Source organism: Phalacrocorax carbo, chromosome 5 (genome assembly GCF_963921805.1).
Source record: "Phalacrocorax carbo chromosome 5, bPhaCar2.1, whole genome shotgun sequence".
NCBI classification, from domain to species: Eukaryota; Metazoa; Chordata; class Aves; order Suliformes; family Phalacrocoracidae; genus Phalacrocorax; species Phalacrocorax carbo.
Genome location: NC_087517.1, coordinates 56,244,208 through 56,258,779, shown reverse-complemented (window position 1 = coordinate 56,258,779; position 14,572 = coordinate 56,244,208). Strand labels below are relative to the sequence as shown.

The following is a 14,572-nucleotide window of genomic DNA, read 5'->3' as shown; positions in this document are numbered from 1 at the left end:
CAAAGGGGTTGGGTGAACGCTGTATTAGATGACTGATGTTATTGACCACTGCTGATAAAAACTGAACTCTGGTTCTCATAAATTATTACACATGCACATCTTCTACTTAAAATAGAGGAATATGTTTACAGCTACACTTCCACAAAGCAAACAATTTACATTTGTTTGCTATACTCTATATACTCTCTCATTTTTAAATTTGTTGTACTATTCCTAAAATAAATAAATACCACAGTAATTTCTGCACTAACTGCAGACACTAAAAGCCAATACTTCTAAAATAAAAAATGTTAGATTATCTGAATGTCATTAAGGCTGACCTTAAAACACAGACTATACTCTATGCTTTATGAATTCTAGCCATGCTAGCATCATACTGCCCTACCTATCAGTGTTAATTTACTGCAATTTTTAAAGCTTCCATGAGATAGCCTTAGGATTGTTCAGGAGTTTAAAGATGAACAACATGTAATCCTGCTCTAATCATATTCAAATCTAGCATTCATTTTTCTAGATAGCCCCATACTGGTTTGGTTTTGGTCCCACGTCAATGTGTAACACAACAAAAAAAAACCACCCACAAAACATCACCTCAGCATTTTTATTTGTTAAGCAATGTTTTAATTCAAGTCTCTTCAGCTAAACAGCAGATATAATAGTAGCACTGGGTAAGAAATATCTGCAGTGTCATAAGTTAACTTAGTTTGAGAAGTAAGAAACAGCAGAACATAAATTCAGAACGGTTTTTTTTACTTGACATTTTGAAATGCACCATTTCCCATTTAAGGCATTTGCTTGTCCTTCTTGCTACATAGAGAGCTACTCAAAAAAGATAAAAATAAATCATCAATCTATCTTTATATACACTAATTACCTGTGCTGATGAACCTTTGAGTTCTTAATGATGACAATAATTATCCAAAAGGAGAGAGGAACCTCAAGTTTCTAAGTCAGGATTACTATTACATTGTAACTAAGTAGAACAAATCTATTTTATTAAATCAATCAGAATTTTAGATCTTTCTTGAGACCTCCTATGTATTTTTTATAAACAAGCATCTTTATGTAAGACACTGTTCAAATACAGCACAACATTTAAGGAGGTAGGACTTCAAATAGTTTATCTGGGGGGAGGGGGGGGGTTGCCCTGCAACAAAAGGCTATTTAACTTTGATATTTGTTACTTCACTTCTCCCTGTGCTTTTCCCACTGCCTTTATCATTTATAGAACTTTCTCTCACTGTAGTTGTTCTTCAACTTACTTTCAATTAAAAAAAAAAAAAATTTAACTTAGAGGGCATGACATTCCTTCCCCACTCTCCCCTCAATGCGGTAAATGAGCCCAACTTAAGCAATTTCTCCTCCCCCCAGACACATAAAAAAAGTTTTTTCTAGGACACAGCTGCCTTCAAAGCTAAGAAAACCAAGTAAAAAAAATACTTTGGTCTTTCATCTACCAGCTGATTTTATTCCCCTACCTCATTTCTGCTTCCCCTTTGGATTCTTCATAAATCATCCTTCACTAGTGCTCTTGAACACAGTTTATCTTCTAAGTAGGTATTGACCAACATCATTTACAAATGTCACATTTCTTCTTGATTTTTCAATTCCCTTCAGAAAGGGACTTGGGTTAAGCATGTAAGGTTGTTGTTTAAAACCTCTGCATCTCTTCTCTACCCCAAATCAGCTTAACCGCACTATATTCTAGGATCATATTTGCAGTAAGTGATACAATGAGGAAGAATATCAGAATCTTTCTTTTCTTCCAAGTTCTTGGGAGTTTTTGAGTGCATCTTACTGCCATATTCTCATTCCCCAACCACAAGGTTACTTGTACAAACAAAGATGCATGTATACTTTTTTTTTTATTGCATTGATGCAGAATAATAAACTTGACCAAGTTGTGAACAGTAAGCCAGTTACATACTTCCGTGGGTTACTACTAATATCTGAAAAACTCCCGGAGTAAACAGCAGAGCTGCTTTAATGACCCGCTTTGTAAACAGCCAGCTTCTCTGGAACGAACCAACCCGGGGTCAGTTAACCCACTCAAAAAGCCACGAAGATGAACCAAAAGGGAATGTAAACCTGGTGGGTCTCTGCAGCCACCGCCAAGGTCCCCCCACCCAGGGCGAGCACTCCAGCCTCCCGCAGCCTTCCCAGGCGTCCCCCGCTCGGCGCCAGGTGACAGCGACCCGCCAGCCCCAAGTCCTTCACCCTCAGGTACCTCCAAGGCCCCTCCGAGACCCGGGATGCGACGGAGCGCAAGCGGCTCCTCAAGACACCTCGGAACGACGGTTTGGCGTCGGGAGCAGCGCGGCTGCAGCGCTGCGGACCAGGCAGTTAGCCCACAGCAGCGCCTTCGCCGCCGCCTCCCGGCTCGCAGGAGCCCGGGCAGACGCGAAGCGGCGGGGACGACCCGTGCGGCCCCGCCGACCCCGGCCCCGCTGCCCACCCACCGCCGCCGCGCCCCAGGCTCCGGCGTTCGCAGGTATCGCCCCGGCAGCGCGGGGGGACACCGGCCGCCGCCCCCGTGCCCGCAGCCGCGCGAAGGCGGCAGCGCTCAGAGGCCGAGGGTCGCGGCGACCCCTAAGGGGGGAGAGAGTGAAGGGGGGGAGGCAAGAAGACACCGGCGGGGTGGGAGGGAAGGAGGGGACCGGGGGCAGGGACCAGAGCCCCGGCACCCAGCAGCGGGCTCGCCTCCCCGCGCCTACCTCGCGGCGCCGCCGCCCCTCAGCGACGGCCATTTCCCTTCTTCCCTCCCGCCGCCGCCGCCGCCGGGAACGCGGGCGCCAGGCTGGAGGCAGCCCCCTCCCGCCGCCGCTCAGCCGCCGCCGCCGCCGTGCGCTCACTTCCGGCCCCGGCCCGCGGCGTTGGCGCGGGGCAGAGGGCGGGGCGCCGCCCTCAGGAGATGGGCGGGGCGGGGGCCGCCCCGCTCGCACCCAGGCCCGCGGTGGCCGCCGCCGGCTCACCTGGGCCCCGCACCCCCTCCCCGCCGACAGCTGCGGGGTCAGGCCGGTGGTGGGGGTCCGTCCCCTCACCCCGCGGGGAAACGGGCCGTTAGCGGCCGGCGGGGTCCCGGCTGTGGCCGCCGCCGCTCCGGCGAGCGGGCCCCCTCGGCGACGGGGCCTGGGTGGCGCTGAGGTGACCCTCCGTCATTTCCTCCCGTTATCGGCCGATCCTGCCCAGAGCGCCGGGCACGGCTGGGAGCTTGCCCAGGGCAGCTGGGACGCCCGCCGGGGAGGCCGGAGCCGGCCGCAGGCACAGTGAACTTCCGCGGGGGAAGGGTGCGGGGGGGAGGCCGAGAAGTGACGCTTGTGAAAGCAGCACGCGGGCTTCACTGGTAGAAATACCTCCGTCACTGCCCGTCGACGACTCTGGCGGTTCGGAACAACGTGTTCCACTAAACGGAATTTTGCTTAATTTAACTTGAGAAGCTGCTTCGCAGACCCCTGTTGTCAACTCCAGCCTTCCTGGCATACCAGCACATTTCCAAAAAACAGTATTTTGGTTTGACCTTCACAATGGCTTCAAAAGAATATAACGCTTTGAGTATGCTCAAAAGTATTGCATGTGGGATTTTATACAACATTTAGACAGTGGGCCTTTCATAAGATCAAAACTTGTAACGGGCATTTAGAAGTAACTGATTTTTAACGTAGATGCAAAAGAATTCCGGAGAGAATAATTTTAATTCTGTCCATTCAGGGGATACTACTTCATCAAAGAACTCAGTTTATGCCTATTGGAGTTCTTTTTGGCCCTTTTAGCACACTGAAGTTCCAAAAAATGCAAAGCGCTTAATGAAGCAGAGAAGGCACATGAAAAAGTGTCAGTTTAGAAGCTACAAGAATAAATGATTTAATAAAAATAAGTCATAAATACATTGCTGTCAGTGACATTTTCTGTGTGATTATTCATAAACCCCACCACTTTATCATCTATGCATTTTCTATCGGATAGATCTTGACCTGGCACCATTAAGGCCAATGAAAGCCCTCACAGGTGACTTCAACAAGAGCAAAATGGGAGACTTGGAAGGCTGACATGAAGTGTGTTCCTGTAGAAGCATCATAGGCATGATGCTTTAATTACACAGATTAAAAAAAATTACCAGAGTTCTTACTACCCTTATGATCTAAGCCAACAAGAATTTTTCAGGTTGTCAGTTAGTAAGAGGAGAAATCGATCCTTTCTAACTCGCAGTGTTTACAATCCATAAGCCAACTCCATCCCAATTCTGGAGTGCAGAACAGAGCATCAGTAGAAGACATCTACTTTGTTCTCAGCGTCCAGGTTTCTTTCTGACAGCAGTCTGTCCAAACATACCTTTGTTTCAGATTGCATTTTAGATTTTTTTTTGTCCTGGCAGTCATGTCTCCTGGCCACTTCTTCTGTTGGGCTCCTGTAGTAACCCTGGCCAGGAGATCATTGTATGTGGTGGAGTTAGTGACCCACATAACAATTAGAGGGAGGTCTGAGCTGTGCTGTGCTGCCCTTACAGCCTGGCCTTCAGACCTGTGTTGTGCCATCCATATCCCTTGGCTGCTGGATGAACTTTCTGGCCCATTGCAACAGGAGTCTGCAGGCAACTCCCACTTGGTACCAGCAGCTACACCACCTGCGTGTCCTTGCCTTTATCTAAAAGTGCAGCAAGAGGTTCTCATGCGAACATCCTTTCTGTTTGGCAGGAGAAATGATGGGTAGAATTGTTTTCTTGTAAGAAAATCCTATAATAACGTCTGCAGAGTGTGCTGTGCCCATTTGATGCTGCACAACTGAGGGTTCCCAGCACCTATAGGGTTGTAGGATGATCTATGCTATCCTCTCTTTATAGTGCTGGCTCTAATACACAGCCGTTTAAGTGACACTTTACAGAGTCAGAGTGCCTTTCTTATGGGATCCTAATGGACCAGCACCTCTCGATGCAAAATAGTTCCCACGGTGTTTGTGCTGCTTTCTCCCTCACACACGGGTCACATGAAACTGCTCCAGATTACACGTACGACTCGCTGGGTTTAGTCCTGGGACAACCGTTTTTCTATGTTTCATCCATCACTAACCAAAGGAGCACTGACCTGCTTTGGCTACCCTATCCAGCAATTCTAACAAACTCATGACTATGTGACTGACTAACCTCTATCACATTACATAATATATGACAGTATGGCCCGGTCAAATACGAATCATAAAAGTTGAGATAGGAAAGATGATTTGGTTCATTCCATGGACCAGTGCCAAATTTGAGACTATCAAGCCTGTTTACCAGATCCATGACAACTGTAAGAACCTCCTGTGACTTTCCTTTGAAATCATTTTCTTCTTGTCAGGAAATGTTCCTGCTATTTTGCATGTACTTCAATAACTTAAGCCCATCCTCTTTAACAGCACCTTTTTACAAAATATTCTAGGTTACAAAGGATTGCATAAACCCCAAATTCCAATTCATGTTAAACAGGTACTGATTTGCTTTTATCACACTAAATTACAAACTGAATATGCTATTCCTTCCTTGGCTTTCACCCCTTACACTGAAGATCAACTCCAACACCAGTACTTTTGCCTCTGCTTTCATAGTTTCTCATCTACATTCACTTTAAGTATATTCAAATTCAGGTGCACTCTAGAAGCAGTACCAGCCATTTTTAGAAATGGCATTTGTACATCAGATGCCATGTAGCATTCTCCATAGCTTGGTAGCCAAAATAGTTCTGCTTCAAGAGAGAGAACTGCTTGGCGTTGGAAGCCCAGCTTCTAAGTAAAATGACACTATCCCCTAGATAGTTGAGTCAACGAAGGGAACAATGACATAGCCTCCAGACTTGCTTACGAATGGATAATTACAAGTTATACATTCCCGCATGAAAACATTACATCACTTTTAAAGTATTTCTTATACAGGAAGTTATTAATATGTCCATGTAAATACAGTGCATAAGGTGTGTGTCTCAGCAGTCTCACTACCTGGCTTGTCTGTGATACATTGACCAAATGCCACAGTTGCACTGAGAGTTTTCAGGAAACACTTGGTAAAGCTCTGTCTTGTAACAAAAAAACCAAAACCCAAAACTGTTGCAGATAGACAAGCAGTACAAATCCATACAATTTCATTAAGTAACATTTTTATTAAAATTTAAATTGTATCTACAGACGGAATAAACATGAAATAGTAATTTGGTCAAGTGTTTGGAGGAAGTGCTTGCTGTGCTCACCACCCTGATCCTCAAACTTCACAGAACAATTCCAACACAACGTATGCAAAAATGAAATCAACTTGTGCAACTAACTATACTGACGCTGGTATTGGAAATATGACAAACTTCAGCTGCCAGATACATTTTAAAACAATATTTAGGATCCAAGGAAGCTTGATGTATATCCAGATCAAAAGGACGGCTACATGTAACAAAGCAAAACAGATGTGTTTTGGTGATGATAACACATGGGAGGTAAAACAAAAACAACCCCCACCCCCCAAAAAAAAAATCACTTTAAAGCCAAAATCGCCTTAATTTTCTTCTCAGCCTAAAATGCATTTATGTAAGCACTCCAAATTTAACAGATGAATGCCTTAAATTAAGTACTGGAATTGCTACTTGCCTGTAACTGATCGGAAGGAAAATACTTGATGTGCATTGTTAGAGTATCCGTTTTTGTGACTGAGAAATTGTTAGTAGAAGCACAGGGATTATTAAAGGACAAATGTGTTTCCTCTGAGAATAGGAAGATGGAGCACATTGTACCACGGACAAAAACCTCTTTGCAGGTACCATGACGTGTACCAGAACATGGTACCTACTTTGTGCAGCACGTCCGTTCCATGGAAATTCCCAAACATTTGTTCATCAGGGTGGGGATTGCAACACAAAGTTCCTGTGCTGCTGATACACTCTCCTTGGCACAGACCACGTGTGGGTGTCTCACTGCTTTGTGGAGCGGCCGGGGGGAACGGCACTGCAGCGGCTCACAGCTCGGCAGGGCGGGCAATGCTGCACTTTGCCCAGGTGTGAGCACCCATCCCCAAGCAGCCAGCCTCGACACCGCAGCCTCAGCACAATTCAAAGAATGCCCTTGCAGGTGTCATAACTGGCAAGCTTTGCTCAGTGCTGTAGCTATACTTGTGTGTGTGGCCTTCAAAAGCCTTATGGCTTGTGACTTAATTTATGGAGCAGTTTAGAAACTTATATTTGAAAGAAAAAGGCTTAATTTGAATTACAGAGTACACTAACTCAGACTATGCAGGAAAGGAAAAAATTACAGATCTACATTTGCAACTCCAGTATTAGGCTGCTCTTCAGGATAGCTACAGGATTTGGTGATGTGTGAATTAAAGGCTAAGCACTTTAAATTTATCTTACATTATATTTTCTTAAAGATGTACATATAAAGAAATCATGTTAAAATATACTGAGACATTATTAGCTTAAACAGAGTAACTACTACAAAAATCAAAAATCTAGCAATCCTCAGCTAATCAAGACAGGTAGTTCTAATGTCCTCAAGGGGACTACTATGTATTCAAAGGAAAAAGTTTTCAGTCCTAATTCTGGAACAACTCGTAATTTGGATCAAATTTTCAGCTATTATTTTTTCAGTCTCTGTAAACTTTTTTTTTCCCTCTGAAAACCAGCAGAGGGAGACATGTTCTTTTTTACTCCTAAAGAAAGCAAAAGATTGTATTACTTCCTCAAAAATATACCTTCTGAAAATTCAGTATAATTTCCTAGATTAGTCTTACAATGCCTTTTCTGGTAATTTTGAATGTATTATTCATACTCTTCTTGTTCTGTGTGTTTATTTAAGCTTAAATAGCTATTACTTATATCTGCAGATGTTTATTCAACACTATGTTGCTATTAATATTTCATTGTGGATTTCTTTCAGGGAGAAAGGGCATATCAGTGTTAGTAATGAATGAAAGAGAAAAATAGGCCATGGTTATGTTGTTATTGTTTCACTGTTATGCAATAGCTTGCATGAGTTTTCAGCATGTGGAAGGTCTGCACATGGCTCTCAAAATCTATACAATAATTTCAGCTGACTATATATATGAGTTACATATTTAAGGCTCAACAGTAAGATGAAAATTCTGCTCTGCAATCAAAAAAGACTGACAATAGTTTCAAGTGCAAGTAAAATCTTCTCTTGGGTTAATTTCTTAGGACGCAGGTCCTGTTTCAGTAAATGGGAATTTAGGCACTAGAAGCCAAAATACCACTACAGATCTTGGCACAGAAGCTTTGGTATGTTCCACACAGTTTAGGCAACATTCTCTATAAAATGGCATGATAAGGCATGCGTTTGAAATTCATAACAGATTTTTCATACTTACCCCTATTTTTTTCAAATAAATTATGTCCAGAAGAGCTATTAAACAGGGAACTGAAGAACAGAAGCAATTTAACACATTTCACTACTTGTTTGGTAAATACTTTGTGAAACTTTTAATCTATTATTTCATATAACTTTCTTTTACAAATGGTTTATATAATCAGAGAAGAAATTATAAGGAATGTTTTTGGGCAGGATGTGCTCTATGTGATATGCACAATTTCTGTTATTTGAAGGCTTTAAATAAAATGAAGCTTCTGAACATTCCCAAAATGGAGTGGAAGCAGAAGAGCTAGAAAATGCACACGAAAACTGTGACAGTGCTGCAATATACTCAGGAGTACCGTGGGATAGTTGTTAGTCTACAGCATGCTTTGGTAAGGGCTATTAGTGTAAGAATGATGCCAGAAAAACCTGAGGGAGAAACTGCGGGCAACAGGATGCGTACCTGGAAATAGCAATCATTCCTTGGGTAAAGGTAATTGAGGTAAATGGGAAGACTTCTGGTATTTAAAATCCCAATCACAGCAAGTCATGCTTAATCAGACATCCAAAGACAGAGGATGATAAAACTTCATATTAACTACTCACTTCTTATCCTGCATCGAAGAATTAAAATAAAACAAAGAAACCAAAACCAGCATTACCAGTAGGAATCCTAGAGCAAGAGACTTCCACAGTGATCTCTCTGGCAGGCTGCTAAGAGAAAGGCTACAGGTTCTTCTCCCAGCTGCCCCAAATCCTGCAGCTCCAAGGAAGATCCAAGCCCTCACCAACAAAATCTGGTATTTCCTTTCTGGTATGAGCTAATTGCCTGAAGCTTCTTGTAGTAACCCTATGTTCATCAGTAACACAACTTCGCAGTTCTTCTCTAAGCACTGCAAGTCAATAGAAATATTCTACTATAAAAAAAATTGAACAATTCCTTATGTCATACATTTATTTGTAGTCACACAGTGTATATTGCTGAGAAGAAATTATCCCATCAAACATATTCAGTGAGGTAGTTTCCATATCCCTGTCCAAGTGTAATTGTGTCATGGCTCTGGCCCTTAATCCTTGTGTTTTGGTATACAATTTTTTGTAGTTTTCATAGGGGAAGTTAAGTGCACAATGTGTTTCCTGGAGGACGTTTGTAAAACTGGTTTTCAGGTTAAGGGTCAATGATTCAAATTCAACAGATTTTATCTAATGGATGTTCTGGAAGCAGTGGAATTAATTTAAAATGACTGAAATCCTTGCTAAGATGCTTTAATTGGTAAATAAGCATCTTCTGCTTAGGAATGACAGTTATGTAAGAGTAGAGTACTGGCACATTATTCAAAGGGATTTATTGCTTGCCTTTGCTGTTTGCATTCATGACTAAAAAGACATCATGCTTGAGGGACAAAACTGGATATTGTTTAAACAAAATGATCTCCGAGCTTGGTGGAAAACTTTTTGGATAGGACTGCAGTAATCAGCTCCCAGCAGAAAGAAGCCAACAGCATTAAACGTGTCACAACTCACTCAAACAACTTGATGCAGAGCTTGGGGGCGGGGGGAGGACAAAAGCAGTGTGTGTTCATGTACGCACTGCTGACTGAGAAACTTCCAAGGAGAAGGATAGCTAATCACCATACCGCACAGTTCTGTCCTCATTATGAACCCTGTCTTTGTGGATACTCCTCACTCACCCATCAGAATAATTATACCAAATGTATCAGGAACTCTGTCAGGACCAGGCTTATGCACCCAAGTGTGGCTGTGCAGAACACGTAAGGAACATCCCTTCTCATCTCCCAAGGTGCCAGAGAAATTGCCTGTCAGCAAACCTCCTTGGGTCCCACAGTCATCCTTCTGCAATGAACCAGTGACACATCAGGCCATGGAGAAATACAGCACTCACCCTAATTAAGAGCAACACTCAGGCACTATTGAAGCATCTGCAAACCCAGTATTAATGTTAAGAAAATTACTTATTTTCCAAAGATAAATGTAATAATAAGTTTTAAATAGTAATGGCCCTTTGCTTGAGAAATATACTTAAGAGTAGATGACAGATATGGAAGAGGATACAGATAAGGGAACAGCACTTCAATATTGTGTCATTGACTAATTCTGCCTATGATACCATACCTAATTTGCCACAGTGCAGCAAGTGTTTAAGTTCATTTGTGTGTGAAAGTAGAGAGTGGCCTAATGACTCCTTAAAACTTCTTAATGGAAAAATCTTCAGCTACCTCATTTTAACTAAATCCCAAGCCTTTCAAGAAAAAAAAAAATCATTGAATTGCATATGCGTCACCTGCAGATATTACTTCGTTAGAGTATTGCAGAGTCTTTTGGATGAGCAGAAATTCCTCTCCCAAGTCAGGAATCACATCAGAGCAGCATTAAGCATGATCTTGGTTTTGTGTTTAAAATGATGGATGTTTTGATCTGCTTACACTGAAAGTGCTGCCTAAAAAGAACAAAATTATCTTTACTTCATTGCACTAAAATCAATGGATGAATCCACCTGCAACGTTTTGGCACCCCATAAAGGTACCCGGCTGAATCCTTGACCTGTAAGAGACAGTGCATTCAAATACCAAACTAATGAAAAGGTAGGTCCTCCAGCTATTTGTTCATACTCTGTTAGCACAGTCATCCTGTCCTTCCTAGTCCCACATTATTAAAAAGAAGTCCAACTCTAACCTGGTCATTAAATAATTAAATAATCTGATACTGAAAACCTTTGAAAATCCACAAGGTTTACATCAGAAAGCCAGAATTTTTCTAAAACCAAATAGACTTTAGGAGATTTAAAACTTGAATAAAGATGAACATGCTAATATTATAAAATGGCCCTACCGTGCAGTGAAGTATTATAAATGTAGTTCCTGGTTTTCCTAAAGCAACAGTGAATATGCAGTAGTGATCGTCTCTGATCTCTCTCTTTGGTCAAAAGAGACTTTAATAGCTTGTTCTAAACATAGATGGAAGTGGACTTTTTTCAACCCTGAGAATGCAAGAAATATTCCCAGGCTTTTGGGGAATTCCCTGGATATCTTTGAGTATGCACACAGTTAATTCTTACAGGTTTCACTAAAGGGGGAAGATATGGATTTGTGACAGGTTGGGCTTTTTTTGTTTATTTGTTTGTTTGGGGTTTCTGTTTTTTCCTGAAATTATTGCTATCACAAATTCTACAGTTTGGAATAGTCAGGCTAAAAATCCTATTATCAATTCTACCACTTCTGCATGCTTAGTTTTTCTCACATCACTATTTCCTGAGCTTTGCAGTCACCACAGAGTTTTCTAAGGAAAAGGACAGATAACCTGACAGCTGTAGGGGGCTTACACTGAAAGCATTTGAAGAATCCTTCTTTAATCTGATTTTAGTGGAAATTAAGCTTTACTCATTTTCCATTTGTGCCAAAATTAACAGGGTTGATCTCAAGGATAACCTAAACATTCCCCAGACATTTGGAATTGGTTATGTGCCATCTCAAAAGCTATTATGGCATATTCAAAGAACAAACGAATGAGAGCAAGAAGCTGAAACTACCTGTTTCCATGACAGTGTGTATCATTATGTAATTTGTTAAGATTCCATCTGACCCCTCAATAAAAGGGATTTGCAACAAACCCTGGAGTATATTCAGTCTCTGAAAACCAGGCCACATGGTGGCAAGTGGTTAAGAGTAGACCTTGGGTATCCAGCTTCCCACAGACTCTTCCATAACTATTAGATTGTTTCCAAAAAGTCCCTTTTAACCCTAAATTACTTTAGAAATACTCGTAATCTAAAAAACTGTTTTCAGATATCACACTTCTGAGAATTCACTAACCTTTGGGAGTGTAATCACCAACAACGTTTTCCCACTCCTGTATTTCTTTTCCTTTTTTTCCCTTTTTTAAATAAGTGTATAGGTTAAGCAAGTGCAAATAAGCACACTAGGTTATTTCACCCCCTAGCACTTCAGTGACCTAGCCCAAGTCATTTAGGGTCAAAACAGACTTTTACAACACTGAAGACCCTGCAACTTACTAAAAACCATTAGCTCATCAGTAAGGAACAAATGTTGTGTTATGCTCTCAACTAAGCGCACACATGGAGATTAGAGAGTACTAATAGAACATGACTAGCACCTTTGCAAATAAAGGACTTCAAAGATAAATACACTGCTTGCCTAATGGCAAAAGCCAGACAGATGTGATAATAGAGGTAAAGCTTGTATTGAAAGCTTTTTTTTTTTTAACCCATGCTTAAACTCTGTGTCCCTCTGTGATCATTAAGCACAGGGAGTGAATGTTTTGGGCTGTTGTAAATAAGGATTTTAAAAAACCTGATGCTGATTCTTTTTACTGGCTTTGAAAACCCTTAAATGATTAAATAACTTAATTGCAGTCTACTACTAACCCTTATCGGTTAAAAAGTCAGAATATTTTGATGCAAGATATCAATTCTTGCCCAAACTTTGAGTCCTGTGAGGGACCCTATGTCTGCAGTCATTACTGTGAAAGGAGTTTTGCCATATGACCAGATGATAAAGCCTTAAGACCGTGTTTAAGTACCTAAAAAAAGTTTTGTGCAGTCACTTCAGTCAGTAAAGCTTAAAACCTCAGAAAATAGTATTAATTGAAAATAACATAGGAAGCAATATTTGTTTTTGTTTCCATCTCTGCAGGTGCAGCAATTCTACTCAACACAGAGACTGTGTGATTTGTTGGACAGGTTGGGGAACGATGACTCTTCAGGAAGATTTGCAGGGGCTCCACATGTCCCTTTGCACAACAAGTTTTGGAGAGAGGCTCAGACGTGACAGAGAAGGACGAATGAAAAGGATGTGTTGCAAGACAGGCCTTCCAGTCCCCTGGTAATGAGGCAACTGAACCCGCACTTTTTCTTAGATGAATCTGCAGCCTGAGGCTTACAGAAAGAGTTTGATAACGCTTTTATCACGGATACAGTTGTTCAGGCAAACCCATTTGTCTTGGCTTCAGTTCACCAGCCTGCAAAATGGACGTTATCTAACTGTGGTTTTGTGAAAAAAAGAACAATTGCAGAGTGCTTTCGGATAGACTGATGAAAGCTTTTACTTTGTACGTTACATTTTTATTGGTGGAGGGTATAGAACACGGAAGGATGTGGGAGTGAGGCCAGAAGAAGTGACAACATAAGCAAAGAAAATAAGGTCCAGAAGAAGAATTGTTGTCCTGATGTATTTTACAGGTCAGTCTGTCTCTCAGACATTTCTATCTCCACTACCTTTCCCAACTTTAAACACTTGAAGCAATTGCAGCAAGTACCATAAAGAAAAGCAGTATCAGCTACCTTTACTCCAATGTCAGCATCAAAAAAGTAGGTAGCATGTAGCTAACCAATTCTAGGAAGCTCTTCACTGTTGGTTCACAGGACAATTTTTCCACTTCTAAGTTGTATTAACAGATTTGGAACCAAAGCTTCTGGTTTTTATTTCCAGTGTGATAGTTGCTCTGCAACATGGAATAACTTCTTTCCTTCACAGTCTATGAAACTCTTGGCTTAATATTTACCTATTTCACAGAGTAAGTATGAACACTAACTACTGTAAAATATTTCATATTAACACTGCCTATAAGAAGTATAAGTGTCTAAGTAGTTACAGTGCGATGGCCATTTAGTTGCACAATTAATTTGATGTTGGTCTTTCAAAATTATTTTAAGGTATTACTTTTATATTCATATCACTATTTAATTCCTGTTTCTGCAAAAAAAGCATTCTTAAAAGTGAATGCTAGTTGCAGGAGTAGGTAGTAATCTTGATTTTATTTCTACACTAGGTATTCTGCACCCTTTGCTTCAAACTGTCTTCCCCCTGCTCCCTGCCCCCTGCCTCTGACACGAGTCATTCGGGTCAACCACAGAACTTCCCATCCAAATTAGATACATTCAGTAAAATTACCAATTAGATACCAAAGCAAATGCCTATATAACGTCCATCTTTTGAAACAAAGCCCAAGCTATGCAACAAAATGTTATACTGGTCTGTGAGATTTCCTACTCCAGGATATGTAATTTCTTTTGAAAGAGCTTGCAATATCATTTATTTCCATTTCTCTGCAGTAGGCAGAAGCCCATATTTCCATCCTCTAGACACACAGCTCGGCAGAGGCAAGCAAGTAACAAACAATCCTCTTTCAAATATTCTCACCCAGCCTTATTCTTATGAATACTTTTGGAGGGGAGGAAAAATATCTGCAATGCAGTGTTAAACACGTATGAATTGACAAA

At 41.5% G+C, this 14,572-nt stretch overlaps 1 protein-coding gene across 3 annotated transcripts in view; it reads right to left on the bottom strand.

Annotated features, from left to right (window-relative positions):
- Positions 1 to 14,572, bottom strand: part of PIK3C2A (phosphatidylinositol-4-phosphate 3-kinase catalytic subunit type 2 alpha) — a 78,736-nt gene that overhangs the window by 54,876 nt on the left and 9,288 nt on the right. The window contains exon 1 of one of the 3 annotated variants that reach the window (XM_064452609.1): positions 2,973 to 3,214. The exons of 1 other annotated variant lie outside the window; for it this stretch is intronic. The gene's annotated coding sequence lies outside the window, so the exon portion shown is untranslated. Of the gene's footprint in view, positions 1 to 2,714; positions 2,904 to 2,972; positions 3,215 to 14,572 lie in introns of those variants that run through there. One more of the 3 variants, XM_064452606.1, reaches the window with a different exon arrangement.